At 38.0% G+C, this 22,357-nt stretch overlaps 1 long non-coding RNA gene across 1 annotated transcript in view; it reads right to left on the bottom strand.

The window, feature by feature from the left end:
• Positions 1 to 22,357, bottom strand: part of LOC112979590 (uncharacterized) — a 52,864-nt gene that overhangs the window by 24,399 nt on the left and 6,108 nt on the right. Inside the window, exons 3-5 of the long non-coding RNA XR_003258215.2 lie at positions 22,221 to 22,330; positions 21,544 to 22,057; positions 15,210 to 19,385 (exon numbers count right to left, since the gene is read on the bottom strand). This is a non-coding gene — a long non-coding RNA (uncharacterized LOC112979590). The remainder of the gene's footprint in view (positions 1 to 15,209; positions 19,386 to 21,543; positions 22,058 to 22,220; positions 22,331 to 22,357) is intronic.

Below are 22,357 nucleotides of genomic sequence, written 5' to 3'. Positions count from 1 at the left end.
TTATACAAGAGGTCAGACTAGATGATCTAATGATTCCTTCTGACCTTCAACTCTAGAGTTTCATGTGATGATTGAAAATCCCTCATCTGACCCACCTTTCATGCAGTACTGACACATGGGTGTCACCATACCTCCTTGCTTCCCACAGAAGGCCCACTGCTGATATGACCACACATAAATTGCATGTAAACTCTGTTTCAAGATATGTTATTGCCTTTAGCTGAGGTGCAAACCATGATGGTCCTGTTTTAAAGTAAGATCAAAATAACTGATGTAATGGTCATTATGAATTTAGTTTAAAAGATTTTAATTACAAATGACTTTCTGCAATACATTTGCTCAGATAATCTGTTCTGCAGCTGTCACGGATACAGTGTTGTGTTATTTTTCTTTTGTATGCAAAAGAGTTGTAACAAACCCCATTATGTAATCTACTGGTGAAATAAATATGATTTTCAAAAGATACTGTAGAATTTGGGACAGGGAGAATGGGTAGACATAAAGAATCTTTCTTTAACTCATAGTTAAAACTAATGATGACAGACTGTCAGGAAAGAAATATGAAGGTACATAATTATTGGCTGGCATGCCTCAGGCATCACCCAGGTGTTAACAATACATAAAGGCCGGGCATGCAAAGACGAACCTACTCCAAAGGTCCTTTGGTATCTATTGCCCAAATATTTTAATAGTGCCATTTGGTTATAGTATTATTGGGCAAGCAACAATTGCTTATAACAGAATAATAGCAGGAGGAACACCCATGTTCTTCCAGAGGTTCTCATTCTACATCCAAGATAACTTATTAACTAAATTGTACCAAAAAATGACTTCTGACCATTATGTGCTAAACTCACAGGAGTCCTGCTTGAGTTATAGTGAGTAGTTCCTCAGAAGTGATTTTTTTTGATTCAGTAGCACAATTCACATGAACAAAAGTCTATTCACATTACAAAAACTTAGCAACACTTACTTCCTTACATCAAGATGAAGACTAACAACAGGAATTGAAAGTCAGATTCTTTAACTATTATTAAATTCTGAAGTGGCTTAATTTGATATTCATTATTCAGACTTTTTGAAAGTCTTCGTTCTCCAAAGAGGAAGCTGAAAGCTTACACTGTAATATAGTTAATCAATCACTTGATGTGAGCAGCCAATAGTGACACAGTATAGCAATTGGTTTATGGATATCCTGTAGTCTGAAAATTAATCACCCAAATTATTCAATTTATGCTTACAAATAACAAAGCAATAGCAGAAACCTGGATCCATTTCTGAGTGATTCATAAGCATAGATGGAAAATATAATCCCAATAGCTATCTGACAAGCTCTGACACATGCAAACACCCACAGACTGGCATACAGTGCAAAAAAGTTATTGTGATTGCAAAGGAGTTTCCATTTATTCCTCACTTTCTGAACGTATACCTTTCAAAAACATTTTAGAGCAATAATTTCTGATGCTTTCTCATCCATCAGTGGGTCTGGGGTATTTTTGGTGCTGGGGTGGGTTGTTTAGAAAAGTCTGAAAAAACCATTCATAGTCACTTTATAATAAAAAGAAGCTTTAAAAAATTTTACATCATTAAAAAATAATAAGTAAAATGAAAGTTGTCCCATTTCCTTTAGGGCCTGGAGCCAAAACTTATTTAATTTTAAAATGTCAGCTTAGCAAGAAAATATTTCTCCATATGCATGGTGGGCTTTCCAGAAGTATTTGTTTAAGGGCATGATCCACCTCTCATTCACTTCAGTAGAAAAACTGATATTGACTTCAAAGGCTTAAACTGAGGCCCTACAGGTACATTTGGACAGTGGTGAGTTTACTATGCATAAATCTGCAGTTAAGTATAGACAGAAATGCCAAGTCCCATTAATTACTCCAGTATGGTCAAGGCAGCTTTTCAAAGGCTTCAGTAAACTCAGAAACTATCCAAGGGCCCCTCCTCTGGAAACCCACGCAATCCCATGGGCCACCAGTCTAAGCTCTTGAAGGTCTCACAGCCTTCATTCTTTTTCCTTCTTTCCTTCTGACTGAATGCAATGCTTCTCTGCTTTTTATAATTAATTAAGTTAATTAACTGAACTACTTATGTTCAGTCTATAGGGGGAACAGAGATGTAAGCTATAAGCAGCATAGGCACCATGCATGGGATGTTCTGGCTTGGGCATTAGAGCAACAGAGCATAAGTGTAGTTCTGCACCCTGGCTACATGCCTTTTCCTCTCGGTTAGCATGGATATACTACTTCCTGGACTGGGAATAGTTTGGTCAACACTGGCCTCAAAGCCTTGACAGTGTGAAAGTAAAAGGTCATCATTGCAACACAGGATAGCTGCATCATCTCAAATGACATCCAGAACTACGTGATGCACAGGGAGTGTTAGGTGTGTCAGCCTATGAGTCAAAACAACCAGCATGTCAAAAGAGGTGGCCTATCTAGAACTAGCCCTTTCCAGGCATGTGGGATGCGGAGACCCAAAGCTCCCATCTGTGCTCCAAGAAAGGGCAGAGACTGAGCACAAGTCTGAAGCTAGGTCTAATATATTTTCTCACCAAATGAATGGAATAGGAATAGTTATGCACCTTCCTCATCCCTATGTATATCAACTAGATCGCTGCCTTTAACACAGGGCTTTTTTTCCTCACAATCCATCTTTAAATCCTGCAGAATATATAACTTCCCAGATGAAATCTGGCATGTAGAAAGCCACTTTGCAAGAAACAATGTCCTAAAAGTTCTGCTGGTAGAGAGAGGTGACATTCTTCTGAATGCTACTTAATTCCGCAAATCAGATGTTTTATTAAGTTTCATATTTCAAAAATGGTATTCAATTTGTAAATTAGTTTGCCACTTCCAGTTCCAAATAATGTTCTATTTTAAAATGCAATTCCTACTTTGTTCAGCACAAGACATAATCTTGGGGAGAACACAATTATTAACAGAAGTCTAACACAGTAGTACAACAGTGAATTTAACATACAGTACATCAGTGAGTTTAAAATACTCTCACTTTTCATTATTTTAGAGGGCTAATCAGTTCTGCTTACTGAAGGAGCTTGTTCTCATAATAAAATCAAATTCCAAAGTATACAGCACTTGCTGTTGTCATGATCCTACCATGAGATCCCAACATGCATTGAATACTGGTCTATGTGTCTGTTCTTATATGAACCAGATTTTCTTTAGTTCTTTCTGTGACTGATTGTATCTGTCAATCTGTTTTGCATTTTCTACCAAACATTTTCTTGAAATGGGAAGAGATGACCACACAGATGTACTTTCCCATTTTCTACTTTGTGACCACCAGAGCTGGCTTTCTAGAACATATGTCACATGTAAGCACCATGTTGTTATTACTAGCATTATTTCATCATTATTTTTACTGAATCTTTGCTAAATTTTAGTGCGTGCAAGTGGCTTGGTAGCTGAGTTTCATTTAACATATTAATTTTTAGCTGCTGGCTTAATCTAAGAATCACAGCTCTTACATACAGCTTAATACATCTCCTTTAAACCCTCCTTCCTTCCCTTCCTCAGCCCTCTTCATGCCCCCCATGCCTCTCCAAGGCACAAGGGTTCTGTTGCAATTCTTTAATTGCTGTCACTCCCTCATCTAGTATTTCACACTCTCTCTTTTCTCTTCCCTCTTTGCACCATAGACAGGGTGTGGTGCATTTCCATAGCAAATGCCTTCAAAAATAGTGCATCTTCGCATTCCTGAAATGGATTGAGAGTGTGCAGTGCCAGACTTCATTATTCTATAGCTCATGCCAGTTGCCTCCACAGCTCTCCAGCCTTGGGCTTTCAACCCTGTCACCTCAGGGACCACGAGTGTGCAAACTGGCCACCACTAGAAAAGGTCCATTCCAGTAGTTATATGGGCAGTGGAGGTGAATACATTCTCCCGGTAGGTGAGCAGTGTTCAGTCTTTCATATCTGGGGAGAGCCTTTGAGCTGGCTTTCAGTATGTCCCCCCCAAATGCATACCCTGTAGTAGCACAAGTACACTGTCAACTGTGGCCAAACTCAGAAACTCACTGTTTTGCATGCCTGTAAGGGGTGAGACAGGCTTTGGTACACTGAAGCTCTGCAGGTGCTTTCTCTGAGGGCCAACTAAATTGAACCATTATATAGCTGCCACAGGCAAAGAACACAAAATTGGGTAGTTACCACAGCTCAGCTGACATGTGGTAGCATGTGAAGCTGAATGTGCAAGATCAAAGGTTTTCTTTATCTTATAATACTACACATCACAAATTACCATGCATCATTTAAATAATCAGATTGAAATTTATAGAAAGAATGAACCCGGTACATTTTTGGTACAAATTGCCTTTCTGTTTACTTGCCCAAAACAGGACAAAGGAAAGCATCCATGCAGTATTTTTCAGATCATGATCTCTGCCTTTTGTGGTGTTAAGTGGAGAGGACAAACCAAGTTTTAACAAGTTTATCGCAGAATAAGAGAGACTGCAAGAGTGCAGCATGGCAGCAGCTGCAGCAGCGCAGCACAGTGTAGTCATGGCACCCTTGCAAGGCGAGGAACATCTCCATGGAGGAACATCTGGGTGCTGTGGCTCACAGCACAACACCCAAGCAGAAGCCACTGCAGGCTAGCAGAAAGACCAAGATCGCATGCAGGCTCTCCCTGAAAGGAGCAATTTTGGTCACTGTCTGCAAATGCAGCTTCACTGCTTAGCAGTCATCTTGCTCAAGGGAGAACCTATATGAAAAATGACTTTAGTCATTTCCCCACCACGAATATTTTTGGAGACAGTCCACTAAGGACTGAGGCCACGTCAGCAATAGCCCACCAAGATTTACACAGTGCCAAAGCAGTAAGATATGGAGAAGCCACAAGCACTGCTGCATGATAAGAGTAGACCATCACGCAGGCTAATTTACCCTGCTTCTTAGATGTTTGCTCTGGGATGATCATCTCTTTTGTCCCCGTTTATCAGAGGCTGTTTCAGAGATGCTTAGAGAATGCTATCTGTGGCAGTCCAGTGCCAGCCCTTTGAGGATTTATAAAATAAGGGTTATGATTTCAGTGCCTATTAATAGCAAAATGGGGAAATAGCATAAGACAAAAGGTACTGTTTCAAAATTCTCTTCATTAATCTTTCTGCATTAATCACTCTGCTGCATGCTGCACCTCGTATAGCTTGTATATCTCTTAGTAGCTAGCCTCAGATCACTTTGTAGTAGTCCAGACTGCATGTGGAAAAGGCATAAATGACTGTGTAAATGCTTTGTAATCCATTTATTCCATTTGTTAATTTGTCATCACGTTAAGTACCTGCAAAAGAGTGTTTGTCAAATGCCAGATGAGTGCAATGCATCAGTCATGACCAGATCCAGGGCACGCAAATATGCTTTTGGATGCTGACTCCAGCCCTCTGCTGCTTAGTCCTTGGTTTGTTTGTTTGTTTTGTTAATGGGTGTTAGCTACAAGGCCATTTATTTTTTAACTCGGAGCATTTTGGAGGTTGCTTGGGGGTTTTTTGCTTGGGATTTTTGGTAATCTCCAGAAACACACTCTGCACCTCCATATTTCAGAAAACAAGAAAAAAGAAAATCGTAAACATGCACAAACACACAAAAACATCACATAGGTTTTCAAAAAAAACTGTGTTTTTCCAGTTCTGTGCAATCATTCCAATGCAACACAATTAAAACACTTTAAGAGAAGTGCATTTTCCAAATTAAAGCAGCTTATGGTTTTCATACAAAATAGAAAGTAGCTGTAAATAGTCTTACTATTGCAAGGAATGCGATTTTAGTATGGATTTTCCCAAATTTTAATTAATTAAGTAGTTTATTAATGCTCAATTAGCTTATTACCTCATTTATTTTTTACAGTTTCATATTTTACCTTTCAGTTTTAGCTGAAAGGCATTCAGAAGCGTTAGGGAAACAAGTTGCAGCCCAATACTATTCAAATCACATAGACCAAGTTTCCTAAAGATATAAACTTTATTGTCTAGCTCCTACTTGTGTTCTTAATTACCATCAGAATAAACAGGTGTTAAATAAAGCTATGTAGATCTAAACATTAGTCTGCTATAAAAAAGGGGGAATGAAACTGTCTGAATCTGAGTTGTGGCTCCTCCTATTCTTTTCCCTCCTTATCCTTCCTCCTCAGGTTAGCTATACAAAGCTAGCAGACATTAAATGACTATGAAATGTGCTTTGCCTTCTTGTACCTCCTGTTGCAGAAGAAAGATTCAGATTAGTCTTGCTATGGATCCTTCAGTGGATTTAATAACTATTAATTTATGCACTACCCTCTAATATTGATAAGACAGCAAAAATGAGTATTCAGATCCTGAAATACAGATTTCAAGATGCAAAATGCCCAGCTAAGCTTCAAAAGCAAATACTGCAAGCAGAGCTTGGAGAGCCATGACAGTTAGCTGCAGTACCAGAGTTTGCTTACAATGAAGAACAGGAGACGAAGCCTGGTTAGTCTCATCAGCCAGCCTCATTACCTAGCAATCTGTCTTTTCACAGCAACATCCACTGCTACAGAAGGCCTGAAATGTCACAATTCCTGTTTGCATTCAGAATGTTTGTCAATGGCAATAATAATATGAAACATAATGTGAGCCAGAATACCCATTAACTCAATATCTAAGGAAAACCTGGGGTACCTGGTGGTACTTAGTCTTGCTCTATCCTGTCATCACATGTCTTAGAAATATGCACAGAGCTTCACAGTTCACAGTTCCTTCTCACTCTGCACCTTTTCTTATCCCCTGCAGGTTGGGTACCTGTAGTTTTGGTTGCTTTGGGTTTTCTTTTCAGGATTATGACTCTGATTCCAGGCTATTGTGTGGATACTGGAGAGCTATAATTTGGAGAGTTACAAAGAGATATATAAGGAACTTCGGAGAAATTGTGGAAACTCTTGAAAACGTGTTTTGAGAATTAGAGATTAAGTGAATACTTCATTCCAAATTAAAGTGAAGTGGGACTTGTCACAGGGCATCTCTGTAGAAGAGACACATCAACTCAAATTGCAGACAAAAGCCTTGGGGAAGCAATTGTTCTCCAAAATGATTAAGGACCGAAACATTTTTTGCAGAAGACTCACTGTGAACGCGAAGCTTGCCAAGAGTACTTGCCAGCAGTTTGTTTTTAGTACACAGAAGTCATGGCAGGAATTTGTAAGTCTTGCCAAAAGCCTCATGGCTCTAAGAGTGATAATCAGATAAACCCACAGGTGAGAAAGCATTCTTACAGAGCTTGTAAAAATCTGGAGGCTTTCACTGTTCAATTTGCTCTCGATAAACAATACCTAGATTTTTACAATTGAAAAGGGAGTTTTCCCAGCATGTAACTGATACTCTTAATTGCTATATGGATCCCTCTGGAGTGCAAATGCATTTGAATAGCCTCTTCTGAGCAATACTTAGACAGTTTTGCTCATACTGAAAATGCTTCTTAGGAAATACTTATTTTACTGCCTGGTTCACCAAGTTTCAGCACTGTGTATTATGAATCATAAAATATTAATCATGAGTCTTTAGCAACACAAATAAGAATCTTGTTTAAACACGAACAAACAATCATTGAATGGGGTTATGCTACTGTGAGTGAAATTCCCATTACTTCAATAGTGCCAGGCTTTCAGCCTGGTTGCTTTACTGCTAGTCTTGAACTTTCAGAAATAGAATTCACGGCAAAAGAGCAGAATTTTGTTTTTCACTTTAATGATGCAATTGCAGACACTAACCAAATACTTGCATTTCAAATTTACTTCAGGTCTTCACTAAAGTAAATAATCACATGCTTTTAACTAATTGTTCTAATTCTTTAACTAATAACTTTAAAATAATGTTAATAGTGCTCTAATTTTAAGAAGTATTTCCAAAAAAAGAAAAAAACCACAAAGGCAGAAGAATAGAAAAGTGAAGGGTCTCTTTCAGTCAGCAAAATACATAATGAAGGGAAATGAATTACATTTAAAAGGCATTAGACCTTTAACACCTCTGTTAAGCATCAAATCCAGAGAAATAATAAATAATGCACTATAGCTCATGTTAATTCTAACATTATTCATTCATGAATGGACTGGAATAGGTAGCTCACTCAACAACAGCACTTTTCTAGTATATCCATGTTAATGCAAAAACTATGTTTTTTTTTTTTTTTTTAACCCATAAAATGCAGGTATCATAAAACACTTCACATGGAACTGGCAGGATTCAGGACATCTAAAAAAGTGTGTGTTTTTTTATTTTTAATAAAAGCAATGACAAAAAGAAGACAATGGATTTTCCACAAAGTTTGATTTCACACAAGAGACTGTGACAGTATTTTTATATTAGCTCACATTCAAAAATAGCACATTTTCAAGAAAGTAGTATGGACATGATATAAAATGCTTTCAAGCATTTAATAAAATGGATGTTGGTGTCATAATTTTTCAAACGGATTGGTTACCTTTGCTTTTGTGTTAGCAAAATTGTTATAAACTCTCAGAAAGGCTTATATGTAATGCTGAGGTTATATAATCCCCAGGACTCTTAAACGTTTAGTCAGTTGGATACTTCTTCAAAGTAAGCAGCTCTTCTGTGAAACTGAAAGATCTATTTACTGTGTGGCTCATGGGTTATGCTGTACAATGAAATTAATACATGGGATTTGGAGCATTTAAGAAGTATTTTTCCTATTTATCTTCACTGCAACTGAATTTTTTTATAGTATATAAATTTGTGGTTACACCAATGACAACCTTATGAGGCTAAAAGTCCTTATTGTATCTCTAGTTGTTACAACATAATTCTTTCAATAAATATCAAACTTCCTTTCTTAGTAACGTATTTCCCATGACCAAACAACTGTTATAAGTGGCAGAAAGCAAATACATACCCATGAACATACAAAAGCCTCACTCTTGTCACATTACACTATCATTCTATTTCCCTTTTTAGATCTAGCCCTGAATTTCTTGCATATTTCAAACTACCATTACATTTCTAGGGATTTTTTGAGTGTTCAGAATACGCTGTATCAAACACCTATGTAAAATAATTCCAAAAAAACGGACACCGAAAAGAAAATCTTTTGTCAACTAAATAGTTCCATGGTTTAATGCAATTTCATTTAGAGGACTGAATTAATAAATAGGCTTTCCATTAAGTGGCTTGCAAAACAGATATTCATTCTTTTCCAGTGTGACATTTGCATACACAATATCTGCATGCTCAGTCTCAGAAAGCAGAAATCTACCTCTTTTCTAGATAGTAAAACCTTGATCTGTAACTCCTCAAAATTCTAGTTCATGCCATTCAAAATTATTTTATACAGCCATGTCAGCATTACCCAATTGACAAATAGCAAAAATATGCATTTAACAAAACTAAGACAATTATTTCTTTGATCAAAACTGAATTTTCATTTTTGTTGTAGAAAATACTATTACTGGAAAACATCACACTAAATACAGAAAAATAAGCCCATTTTATGGTAACTTAGTTTACAGCTAAAATACAGTATTGCAGTTTTTAAACACTATGAGAGGCTCTATCACTTCTAAAGGAACTGTTTGATTTATAAGTTGTGAAGTGTCTTTTTCAGGTAAAAAGATCAGTCAGATTCCAAAGAAATCAGCATTCCCATTCCTGGAGAAATAGAAAGGTAACTACAGCATAACATAAAGTTGATTTTTAATATAAAAATCACTTTATGTGGCTGTAATTTAACTTTGCAAAACCAAGCAATATGCACCTTTATTCATAAGGAAAAATCTTAAATTTTGTGTTCTGTTTCAGTAAACTGCAGGCCCTCAAATATCTTTTTTGATTCCAAGAAGGTTGTTTTAAAGGGTTTTTGTTTTGTTTAGTTTTGTTTTTTTTCTCAACCTGGCTCTTGGTAAGGTTACAAGCTGCAGGGAGGGAGAATAAGGTTTTATTGTGACAGATGAGTCTGGTGAATACTTTTGTGAAATAATAAAAATAAATATGTCAGCTTGTCATTAAAAGAAATAGCTTGTCACTCTTTGTTTATTAGCACTGCCTGCAACCCAGGGTTACCTACTGTGTATAAATAGGTTTGCTAGATAACTTTATTTCCTGTTTCTTCATAAAAAAAAAAATTGGAACAATTGGCTAATTTATAATGCTTGTTAGGTTAAAAATTTGCTTTTGTAGTGTTTTCCCTAGAATTTTACATAACAGAGCAGAGGCTATTCTAATTCTGTTTTATCATGATATTGTTTATGAGAACAGTGAGAAGACTGTATGGTAATAGCTGAAGTGTCTAACGAACTTCATAGCAGAACCAGAAAGATAACTATTCAGCCTAAATGAGCATGTATTAAAAAAATACATTAACAGAAACAGGTCGGTGGTCAAAAGAGCCATAGAATTGCTGGATACACAGTAGACTTCTATTGAAGCCTAATACAAATGTGTCTATTATAGCATACACCTTACAGTGACACTGGTCCCTTTGTTCCTAAATACAGCCTTGTGTAAAGATGGAACACTGTAATTAGAGGAAATAACCAAAGTAAATTACTATTTACAGCAAATTGAAGCAATATAGTGCTTATTTTTCAAAATGCGCCTGGCTCAGACGACTTCATTTAATCATGCTTTCAAATATTTCTGTCACAGGCATCTGTAGGTTTGATCTACTAGGAAGAGAGATGTTTCAAGAGCTCGCTCCCTGCCTTTGCTCATGGTAGCTAGGGAAAAGTTAATAAACTTGGAGCATCCATTAAAATTATCACTTTTTCCTAAACATGGCCAAGCAAGCAAGATACCTTACCCAATTTCCTGAGCCTAGACAAAGGGAGAAAAGAGAATAAACCCTTGCAATGAAAGTACTGAGAGGTGTTTATTTTTGGATGCCGTGTCCCATCCCTGGGACTCTTTCCCTGATGAGATCACTGTGTGAAAAGGCACAGTGCAGCTCTCAGGCCATGTCCAGACCTTCTTGTGTGCGAGAAGAAGGTAGATTTTGATGCCTCAGTGACCAGATCTCCTTCCAAGTAGTTTGCTAAATTCCCACTGGCTAGGAAGAGCAAAGCTGGAAGTGCACTAGATGGAAACCAGAGGCCACGATAATTGTACCAAGGCCTGCTGAGATTTTCCTAACTGCTTCCAGTAAAAGAAAAGAGTCCCCTAGTAACAGTGGTAAGTCCCACAAGAAGGAACAGTATACTATGTTCACTCATATATGAATAACACTTATTTTATCACATGAAGTTATAGATCCAGGTGCCCTAATGGAAAGGTGGATTAAACAAATACATCACTTGGTAAAAAACTTGCCGTTTTTCCCAAAAAATGACTTAACATGCAGTTGGCTGCTGTTTCTAATGTAAGGTGCATTTTGTAAGTAACTAGAATCAAGAAGATTAATTTTGGTTTTGTATCATAACCAAGATAGACATGATACTGTGAAGCCCATCTCTTTTGTTTGCACAAGCTGGAAAAAATGAAAATCAGCTTAAAGGGCAGTGTAATTGACCATTAAAGGTAGGAGATTACATTGTTGTGACAGACCATTCTGAGAGTCAAAACTGAGGGACCAGATTCTCCATCTTCTTTATGCCTTTTCATACTTGTTTAATTACCCCATGTTCATTGAAAATAATAGATAGAAGATGATTAATCTCAATAATTTTTGCAAAGTTAAAGCTTTCTGATATTTTTACAGCTTTTTTTTTTAAAGGGCTTTATAATATTCTGCTAATAAAAAACAAAATAACAGCTCAGTGAACAGTACCTGACTTCATACACATTTCTACTACAGGGGGAATAATCTGAAAGCCCGGAAGCATAAAAATAAAGTGCTACCTGATGTGAGGAGGAAGGCAAACTTTGCTGTGAGGCTTAAAAAAGTATCTTCAAAATGTCTTGTGAGGTCTCAGACATTGCAGCTGACTGTTACACAGAGAATGGAAAAAAGTTGGAGAAGACAGAAAATACACCATTCTGTGTAATATCATAACGCTTCCAGTGTTTCCTAGTGAAACAAAAGCAAAAAGAGTGATGATATATATTCTGAGGCAAGAAACCTGCTGCTGGATCTGACCAAAGCATCATTTATTCCAGCATCTTGTTCCTGGCAGTAGCTGCTTGAGAAAGACCATGTGAACCGTGTACACAGCAGGAACATAAAGAGTGACTGTGTTAAGTCAGACTACGGGTCCGACGAGTGACGCAGGATCTAGCCTCTGATGACAGTCATTTATTGTCAAGTATGCAGTGAGGCTTCCCCCGAATACTCTCTGAGCACCTGGTGCATGCAAAAACACTCAATGGCTTTATCTTCCATACATTCCACTTGCATCTCCCATTGCTAAAAATAAAAATAAAACTTCCTCTAAGACCTATAGTTTCAGTTACCCTGTGAATGGCTGACATGGAAGGACCCCACAGTGCTGCACCCCTAGAAGTAAACAAGGGTTACTCGCAAGCAGGGAGAGAGGCACCAGTAAGCTTAGCCGAACAGTCATGCTTGCACAGTGTGACACTGGAGTGGAGCAGTGGGCACGCCATGGGGGAGGGTAAATGGCGATTATCCTGTGGGAAGATTTTAATTCTACTGAGTAGAGGCACATGTCTTTCAAGTAATATATCTGTTGGAAATTTGGGGTATTATCAGAGTTCAATCTGTGGCTGGAAGAGATTGTCAGTACTCTCAGTTGACTGCAGAGCTGCTCTCTCAGTGCTGCAAAGCACCAGGTGAAGATCAATGAAGTGGTGCTGGATAGTGAGCGGGTGGAATGGAAGTGCCAAAAGACTGGACAAAATTGAAGATGCTGTTAGCTGCACACAGAACAAACGTCATATTTGGTTCTGCTTACTCCCCAAACATGAAACAATTCATTTTGACCTCTTTAATAGAGACATTTACTTTGACTCGAATATACATCTTGGAAGGAAGGGTCAATTTAAAAACTAGGAAAAAGAAGCTTCTAATGCTTTCCCTGTCTGTAGGCTACTTGGAAGAAATTTGAGATGCTAATCAAAATTCTAGCTAAAGAAAGATTTTGGCTAATCATTTATTTTCAGAACAATGTTCCCAGCACAGGGGGAAATCATCACGTATAAGGCTTCCAGGATTCAAGATCACTTATTACTGGCACAGTTTTCTAGTCAGCATATCTTTTAATATTCTCTTCTTGGAGTCACTTAAAATACAGTATATGAAATACAATACTTCAGGGAGAAGAGAAATTTGTAAAGTATAATAACCTTAGGCTTTGTAACTTTGACTTTGCTTCCTAACCTTTCACTGATCTGGGTCTTTTTTTCATAGATAAATTTATCTTTCTATATCTATGTCCTTATTTTTTTCTGTTCAGAAACAACTGAACAATGAAAGCATCTTGAAAAACAAAAATAAAACAAAAATAAAACAAAATATTCTTAGTCTACTAAGATTTAAAATCAAATGCACTGATTATAAAGAGCTTTTTACTGCTCAGTTACAGAGCCACTAAAAATCTTGTTTAAAGCTGTGTCTTCTCTGTATATTTAAATATCTTTAGAGTCAGCAAGCTAACAGTGCACAGCCACTATACTGCAGGAGACTGCTGGAGCTCTGTACTGTGGAGGAGAGGAACACTGTATTTTCACATAGACTCTATCAGTAGAAACTGCAGGTAGCAGGAACAAGATACTGGGATAGGGAAGTAGAGCTCAATATTGAAGTGATTGAAATGAAACATTACAGGCTGGTCCCTCAAAATTAGATACTGCAAAGTGATTCAAAATGAATATTTATTTTACTTCCACAAAAAATCCATTATTATTTTTTCTTTTGTTGCAAAATGGAATGCTTTCCATTTAATACAGTGATATTGCAGACTCTTCGCTTTCTGCCAGGAAAGCATTTCAATAGAAAACTCCTTTTGTCCTCCATCTGTATTACTATAGCAAAATTCAGGAGAAAGTAAGCTCAAGAAATTTCAGTCTGATCTGTTTGGGGGGGAGAATACTAGTTGACTACTGCCCTATGCTGGAAAACATTAAAAAATACATTTTCATATAATAAACAGTAATATCTGCTGTTGAGCTCTTGTTACTGTTTTGAGGAAAAACAAGGGTGGTTTTTTGTTTTTTTTTTTAATTTAAAATATAAGCCATCCAGTTTGAAAGCATATTTTGGTATTTCAGTATGGAAAGCATTTAATCAGTAGTGTAAACCAGTGCTTGAAATGCTCTTATCTAAACAAAACAGTAATCTTAATGTCGCATTTTGCTTTTCTATAGAGATGGACGACCACTGACGAACAGAGACTGTAGCAACAAGTCTTTGCAAAAAAAGTCAGTGGAAAAGGCAGACGGCCGAGAGAGAAAGAGGAGGCGAGAGAGAGCACACTGAGACAATGCAGTAGCAAGAATTCGCTGTTAGCAAATAGGTTTGTAATAAGAAGCCAGCTGCAGCTGGACATCCCTGCAGTAAGAGAGATGACTGAACAACAGGTCCAAAAGTCAGGAAAAGCTGGATGAGAGCATGAGAGAGGTGTTGCTGTAGTGATGACGGAGGACTAAAAGGGAAACTGGTAACGATGGGAGGGCCCAGGAGAAGGTACTGGGCAGAGCTGGGGTGATGGGATGAATGCTGAAAAATGGAACAGAAAAAGAGTGAGTGCATGTGGGGAAAGGCAAAAAGAAAAAGTGATAAATTGCAGATACCAAAAAAAAAGAGAAATTCCAAAGGACTGAGGAATGATGGTCACACTTGTAGCTACAAGAAGTGTTTGAGAGGGGAGAAATGACAACTGAAGTTTTGAGCAGCAGTGGAAATGGAGCACTGACAGCCCCTTCCTGGCTCTTGGCCCTTGCACAAGGAGGAGGCTTCACATCACCCCGCCACATTCAAGCCAGCAAGACCTGCGATATGGGGCCAAGGAGGCAGCAGGTGGGAAATGACTCCACACATCCCACCTCCCCCACTCCTAGTGTGCCACCTGGACTACCCACACCTGGCTGCCAGGTGAAACATTGCACCAACCCTTCCAAAGGTGCTTCTCCTTGAAAAGAAACCAAAGAACGCATCAAGGCTCTCGATGGAACCGTGCACAACATTTTGCTCAGAGCTTATGGCTTAGCTGTGACAGAGCCTTGGAGGAGGAAAATGAAAGCAAGACAAGAACATGAATTATTAATGTTTCTGCATTATTGTACTAAAAAAACAAAAGTCAGGGAGCTGAAAGGAAGGGAAGACCCTTACAATGATAAAAATTGGGGGCCAGATGCATCCCTCAGATGAGATGAGGTGTGGAGGTGGCATTTTGTTATTTCTCCTGCAGATTGAAAAAAAACAAAAACGACAACAATCACTTAACCCAATCAGGAGTATAAATGTAGAAATAAAGTGTTATGGAACTGAAGGCTACAAATTAAATTATCATAGTATCAAAAGCAAGACAAAGACTTCTTGTGTCTGGAGCATTTTGATTTGTGACAAGTCGTGACCAGCTTTTGTCAACCTCTTGGCATTTTCCAGTTTCTGATTTTATTTTCCTGTGCACTTAAAGATAGTTTTAAATGCCTGACTGTCTTCCCTGCCGTGTTAACAGTTGAGTTTAGCCAGTGATTTTGAACACTGTTTCAAAGCATATGCAATTCTGTCTACTTCCTTATGCACCCATCTATCATCTGCAGTACCAACACACCATCATTGAATAGCATGCTATTTCAACTGGTCTGAGACTTGCGGACCATGAGCCAGAAGCGGGTCATCACATACAAACAAGGATTCTTGAAAAAGCAAGACGTTTGACAAGCCTGTTTGCCTGCCTGTCATTTGGCACATGAAACATATGCTATGGAAAGGAAATGTGCCCTCCTGTTTCTCCAGAGAATTTCTGTGGCAGTAGCTTCCTCTGCATCACCACAGAGCAACTTTTTCCACATAAGGAAAAACAAAAAAAAAAGGAATGCAATTTATAATATATGTTTCCACAATAACTAGCAATATGATCAATAACTAGCAATAGAAATGTTCTGCTAGTGGCAAGGAACATTTTATGGTCTCAGCTCCATCAGCTGACATTACTAAGAAATACATGCCATGGTTTCCTTCACAGGACAAACAATACTGCAGATACAAATTCTTTGTATTTCTGACAGGCTTGTTGTAATCTTTATTTTCTTTCACATTTTATTTCCCAGGTTATAAACATATGCTTTGTCCTGTCCTGCAGCACATCTACAAAACTTTACTGAACATTTTAATTTCCATCCCTAATGACCCACTCCAGTCCAAACACTTGTTAATGAAGTTTCAGCAGTGCCTTAAGCAGGAGATATTTGAACCCCCCTGAAAGTGTTTGGTAAATCTAAATTCTCTTTGGACATTAGGGTCTAGCATCAAGACCCTCAAGTAAGACCTTTTAGCTTTTAGATGGTTAAAAATCAAAGCTCTGTTGAGTCAACTACCTTACAACGAATGCCAGGTATCCCTGCATAAAATGGGTTGGCCTCAGGCAATCAGTGCGCAGACAACATAGTATCTTATATAGATGAGTCCAGAGTTGTTACAGGAAATAAGCAAGGGGGCACGTGATCCCCAGACAGGTCAGATAATGTGTTTCTTTTAAAACATTCTGCCTATAGTTTCCTTGTCAGTTCAAATACAGTTTACGGAGCCAAAGGTCTGGAAAATACCTCAAGAGGTCATCTTGTCCAGCCTCATTCCCTAAAGCAAAATCAACTACATTTATGTCATTCCTGACAAATATTGTCTAGGCTCTGGCATTTTCATCATTGGAGATCTTTACATACAACCTCCTCAGCCAGTTTATTCCTTTGTCTTTACCACAAGGAAGCTTTTCTGTCAGCTTGCGTGCCTAGTTTCTCTCCTAGCATTTGTCTCATCTCTCCCGAGGGATGCAAGAGGTGGACAGAAAGAGAAGCTGGGAGGATCTGAGCTGCCATTGAACCCCAAAACAGCTGAAGTCTGCAGCCTGGCATGGGAGGGAGGAAGCACTTCTGACTTCCACCATGACTGTGTCCAAACTCTGATCTTCCATAGCAGAGTCCAAGGGCAGCAAATTACTGTGGTGAAATCTGAACTTTATGAGATAAATGCTGCTGCTAAACACCACTCAGTGAAAATAATGAAGAAAATTTTAGTCTCTCAAACCAGTACTCATAAGCTAGAAGCATTAACTCTAGTGCTCAATATCACAGCCACTACTGAAACACACAAACCAGCTGGATTTATTTTTCTTTTTTTTTCTAGGACGAGGCATCTCCTAATACACAACTCTGCATATCAAATTCCACTTCTCCAGTCAGGAACCTGGTGCTGGGCATCACAGCCAGGAGCCCCAAAGGACAGGAGTCCTTTTGTCAGGCTGAACCCTAGGGCCAGACCCACAAAAGCACTCACGTTCCTCAGGATGCTGACTGCAGACCAATGGAAATGACACCTCTAAGTACCTTTCTGGCTCTTATTTGCCCTGTTTGCTTAATCTCCAGTCCTTTATGCACTGGGAAGCTTTTTTCCTATATGTTTGTAGGCAAAGTTCCTATTCACCTAATAGCATTTTTTCTGACATATTAAGAGGGAGGCTCAGATTTGGTATGCATGCAAAATGTTTAACTGCTTAGCTGGTGGAACTAAGTCTAAGCCCATACTAACAAATCCAAGGAACTAACTCCTGAGTAAGAAGTGACTGTTGAGATCACTTGAGATTGTTGCAGGCATCTTTTAATGCTGTGAGAGGAACATATGAAAATAGTCCCGGGGGGAAAGCACAATGGAAAATGAATGGATTGAAAGGAAATTGGAGTTCTGTTGTCTTTTCCATGGTGCTTTTGATTTTGAACCAAAAATATAAATAAGAGTACATGGATACAAAAGCCACAACTGGATACAAAAGACAGACCTTTTTATTAGCATTTATTGTAAATGTTGTTATTTTAGCATCATTTTTCTCAGTGCAACCATGTACACCTAATAGATATAACAAGTGATTTTACCTTTCTGTTTCTGCAACTTATCTCTTTCTTTTTGTTTTGTGACTAGCTCCAAAAATGCGTAAAGGTTAACTCCTTCAATAAACTCTGTGCTCTCACAAAAAAAAAAAAAAAAAAAAAAAAAAAACTTAAAAGCAAGCATTAATAGGTACACCTATTTTTTTATATATCAGGGACTTCTGATGAATTACAGTCGGTACAAGTTTTATGGAACAAGGCTCTGGAGATATTTAAACACATCCATTAGTCATTAATTAAATCCATGATGTTGTTGCTATAAGACAAATGTTGGGAAAGCAACAGCAAAAAAATCACTGATAATTAGACATTAATAAACATAACAATACATCCATCCAAAGAAATGGCTGCTTAACTACAGGTAAGTAGCAAGAAAATCACATAATAATGTCTATACATACACACATAGCATTACAGATATGAACAGTGATTCCTGCCAAAAGGAAAATTCCAAATTGTTTGTCTACTGTCCAACTGTACCCACAATCTTCCTGAAAGTAGACTCCTCTCAGCTTGCTCCAAATATGTTAGAAAGTGGATGGCACAATGAGAGAATCAATGGTAATTTTTACTGTTGAACAAAGGTATCTTCTATGGCCTCTCTTTTGGGATTTCTTGATGTATATCTGTTCAACCTTCTAAAAAAATTTTTTTTAAATCTTATATTTTTGGTAAATTGGTGGTTTTGTTGATGTTTTAGAAAACAGAGTGATTACCTGCAAGAAATTCTAGCAGTTTGTGCTGATCTTTTCTAAATTCATTTATTAGTGTACCCCTAATGCAAGTGCTTGTCCACAGTCTGAATCTGACAAGCAGAACAAGGTGCTGCCTTGATTGAATACCCTCCTTCAACACATAAACTTTGGTGGGACAGCACAAGGAATGTTTCAAGCAGAATTTGTTCTCTTTTCCCACACTGAGCACCTGCGTAATACACTTTTGCACCTTTGACCAGGAAATAGAATTTGCAGGGACAAGAGGCTTTCAAATGTCGCTTTGTGAGCTTTCCGAAGGTTCATCGTTGGCAGGGAAAGTGAGTTGCAGAACTTAACAGTAGATTATGAATGTGATCTGATAGAAGCAATAACTTCTGAGCTTACAGACAATTCATTTGCTACTGTAACTACTCAAAAAAAGCAGATAGGACAGTCTTTTAGGTAATGTGACATACCCTATGTTCACCAAGAATAACATATAACAAGAAATAAATGGAGACATAAATGCTGCAGTATCTACAAAGCGAGGAAACATGAATCAGTAACTGTCGATATGGCTTGGAAACATGCATAGCTATACTCCAGTTCATGTCTTTTGTGGTTTTGCATTTTTAATTAGACATATAAGATTTTGCTGAAAAACACCTGTTGTATGTGCTGAATATCCTGATGGCCTTTAGTGAGCTCTGTTTCAGGAAAAAGATAGGATGAAGTATTAGATAAGTGTCAGTGAAAGAGGAAAATAGAGTAAGTAAATAAACATAAATCTGAAATGTTGAAATGTATTAATATATTAGAGTGAAAGAATGTCTTTCCTAAGCTTCTGTGTCTTTTGGTAATAGTGAAAGCTATATCAGCAGAGGCAAAATACTGCCCTCCCTTTCAGGCAAGGGAAAGATTTCCAAAGAAATAAGTAAGACAAAAAAAAATTTCCTAGTCCTCAAATTAGCAAACAAAAAGTTCCCCTCCTATAAGGGGAATGTTTTAGTTCCCCACTACCTTCTCAAAAACAGATTTTTTTTGCCAGAAAAGAAACTATTTTGAATCAGACTGGCATCGAGTTTTGAAAATACCTTGGGGTTGAATTTTTCTGTATGCTGGCTCGCAAGTTCAATTTCAGCTACCCCAAAGCCTTAAGGGGTATATCCTTCCTCCTTCTAGGAACTGACACTTAATACATTCCTGTATTCTTTTATTTTAATTTAGTAAAATCTTCCTTTAAAGTAGCTATGTATATCTATCTATCTCTATATAAGTGAAGCTAATGCAGGACTTATACTTGCTAACACTAATCCTGTAGAAAACTGGAAGCCTTACTGCAAAATGGGTTTGTGTATGATGGTGCAGATATAGGAAGAGTGCAGTCAGTATACTGCTTCACTGTAACGATGTCTAGCCTTTTGGAGGGGAGAGGGGCAAGATGTTGCCCACAAGCCCTGCCGGTATTGTTCACAGTCCCGAGAAATAAAAGGTTAAGATTAAGGCCAATAGAAGAAACAAAGTCTGATACTCTCTGTTGCATGTTATTCGTCCAGCAGCAATCTTGGACACTAAAAAGTAAGGACCACCGCTGTGAAGTCTTGCCCAAAGGACTATAATTGCCAGTTGATGTCTCTGATCAGAATTTATTTCTTGTCATTATATTTGCAAAGTCCACAAATGTCCCAGCAAGAGCCACAGATCTGTCTCCTTCATCTCAGAGATAAACTGTCTGGTGAACATGAAAGCCTCTTCTGGTCGTATCCACATGTGACCTGCCGTGTTCACACCCAAACTGGGAGCACAGAGTTCCCTGAGCTGGTTTGATATAAATGGTGTCTGGTCCCAGTATGAACGGATGACATAAAACCCACCAAAAGTCAGGACTGACTGGTTTGAGGCAGGTTAACTTGGGAAGGTGCAATGCTGGGCTAAGGTGGACCTAGACCCAGGTGAGGAACTCCACCAGGTGCTGCTGCCTCTGCGTCATGAGGACAGCAATGACTCAGGCCATCAGCTTAGCACTCTCTACATCACATTCCCTTGATGACATAGACATGATATCTGCCCTCTAGTCCACACTTTTCACAATCTGACTCAATCAGGTGTATAACCAGCCTATCCCAATGATAAATGTGAGCATTTTCCTACCCTTTGTGTTCCACAACAACAAATCAAAATCTTTAGTTTCCCTGTGAATTTCACCAAATCTTCCCACAAATCCATTAATCTTATTCCACTACATTTTCTAACACAGAGAGACACCACCAGTTTTTAGATTCACAGAGTTTAAGGCCAGAAGATCCTGACTGATTAGTTACTCTGCCCTTCTGTGAATATGTGTGTATATCATAGCCCACTACAATTCAAATACATAGCTCCCTGTGGAGGGAAAAAAAATCAAGATGAAGTGCTTGGCAAAGGGCAGAGTCTCTACACAAGACTGCATTGGCCTCATAATTATTTACCGTTCTGTTAATCTATTAGCCATGATTTTATATTAACTTCATGAACACCAAGCAAAGTGCTGTAGTGTGCTGAACACAGTATCTGTCCCTGCAGAACCCCATGAGAAACACCTGCACTTGGTGATGAATCCCCATTGACAACTACCTGTCTTACGTGTCAACTAGCCAGATTTTAATCTATTTAACATGTGTTTTATTGACATGGTATAGTGTTAGTTTTTTAAGTCAGAATAGAACATTGTACAAAGTCAAATGCTTTTTAAATGTCTCAATGTACCACATCTACTCTTTTAGCATATCAGCCAAATTTATCATCATCAAAGAATGAAAGCAAGCTTGTTTAACAAAGATCTATTTTCCATGAAATCATGCTGGACAGTATTAATTCTAGTCTTACCTTTTTGGTCTTTTATGAAGTGGATCCTCCTCTGGGTGTTTTTTTAATTAATCATGGCATGAAATCCAGCCTAGCATTTCCCAGGCCTTCTCACATGGCCTTTTAGAGTCTCCATGTAACGTGAGCAGCATTCTTTTGTCCTGGAGTTTTCCCCAGTAGTATAAAATGTATTTGAAGCAAACAAAGCTAGGGCACAGAATTCCTTAGCTTGAGCTTTCAGGACACTTGCATGAAGGTTCAGGCAGTCTGATGGGATTATCTTATTTTTATCCTTGGCAGAAGATCTTTACCCTTCTTGGTTACAGATCATAACATAAGTCACAGTGCATCATTTTTTATACTCTGGTCTATCAAAGTACCTAAGCTGGTTTTCATAATAAAATTTACTTAGTCTAGCAAACTATGAGCAATATTATAAAAAATGCCTGAACTATTTCTACAGGTAAGGTCATCTGCCATGGAAACGGGTGAGGAAAAAAAAAAGTCCATCCTCTCAGTAACATGCTTCACAGATCTAATACAAAAAGGAACAAAGCAAAATGAGTGATTATTGGATTCCTTCTCTCTCCCTCTAACAAATGGAAGCAGAGCCACAATAGTCAATATGTTACTATCATAAATTAAGATTTTTTTAAAAAAATATAGAAAATAAATGCAACCAAACAAAGCTAACTTACTTGCAGATTATTTCTCTTTCTTGCAGTCTACGTCTGTTTTACATACTTCAGATTCTGATCCCTGCAGAAGACTCAGTTCGCATAAGTTTGACTTCAACATCAGGAGCAGACTAGCAAAAATAGAGAAAGCTACTTGC

This window comes from Dromaius novaehollandiae, chromosome 2 (assembly GCF_036370855.1).
Source record: "Dromaius novaehollandiae isolate bDroNov1 chromosome 2, bDroNov1.hap1, whole genome shotgun sequence".
NCBI classification, from domain to species: Eukaryota; Metazoa; Chordata; class Aves; order Casuariiformes; family Dromaiidae; genus Dromaius; species Dromaius novaehollandiae.
Note: the sequence above shows the minus strand (reverse complement) of the source record. Positions and strands in the feature narration are given on the sequence as shown.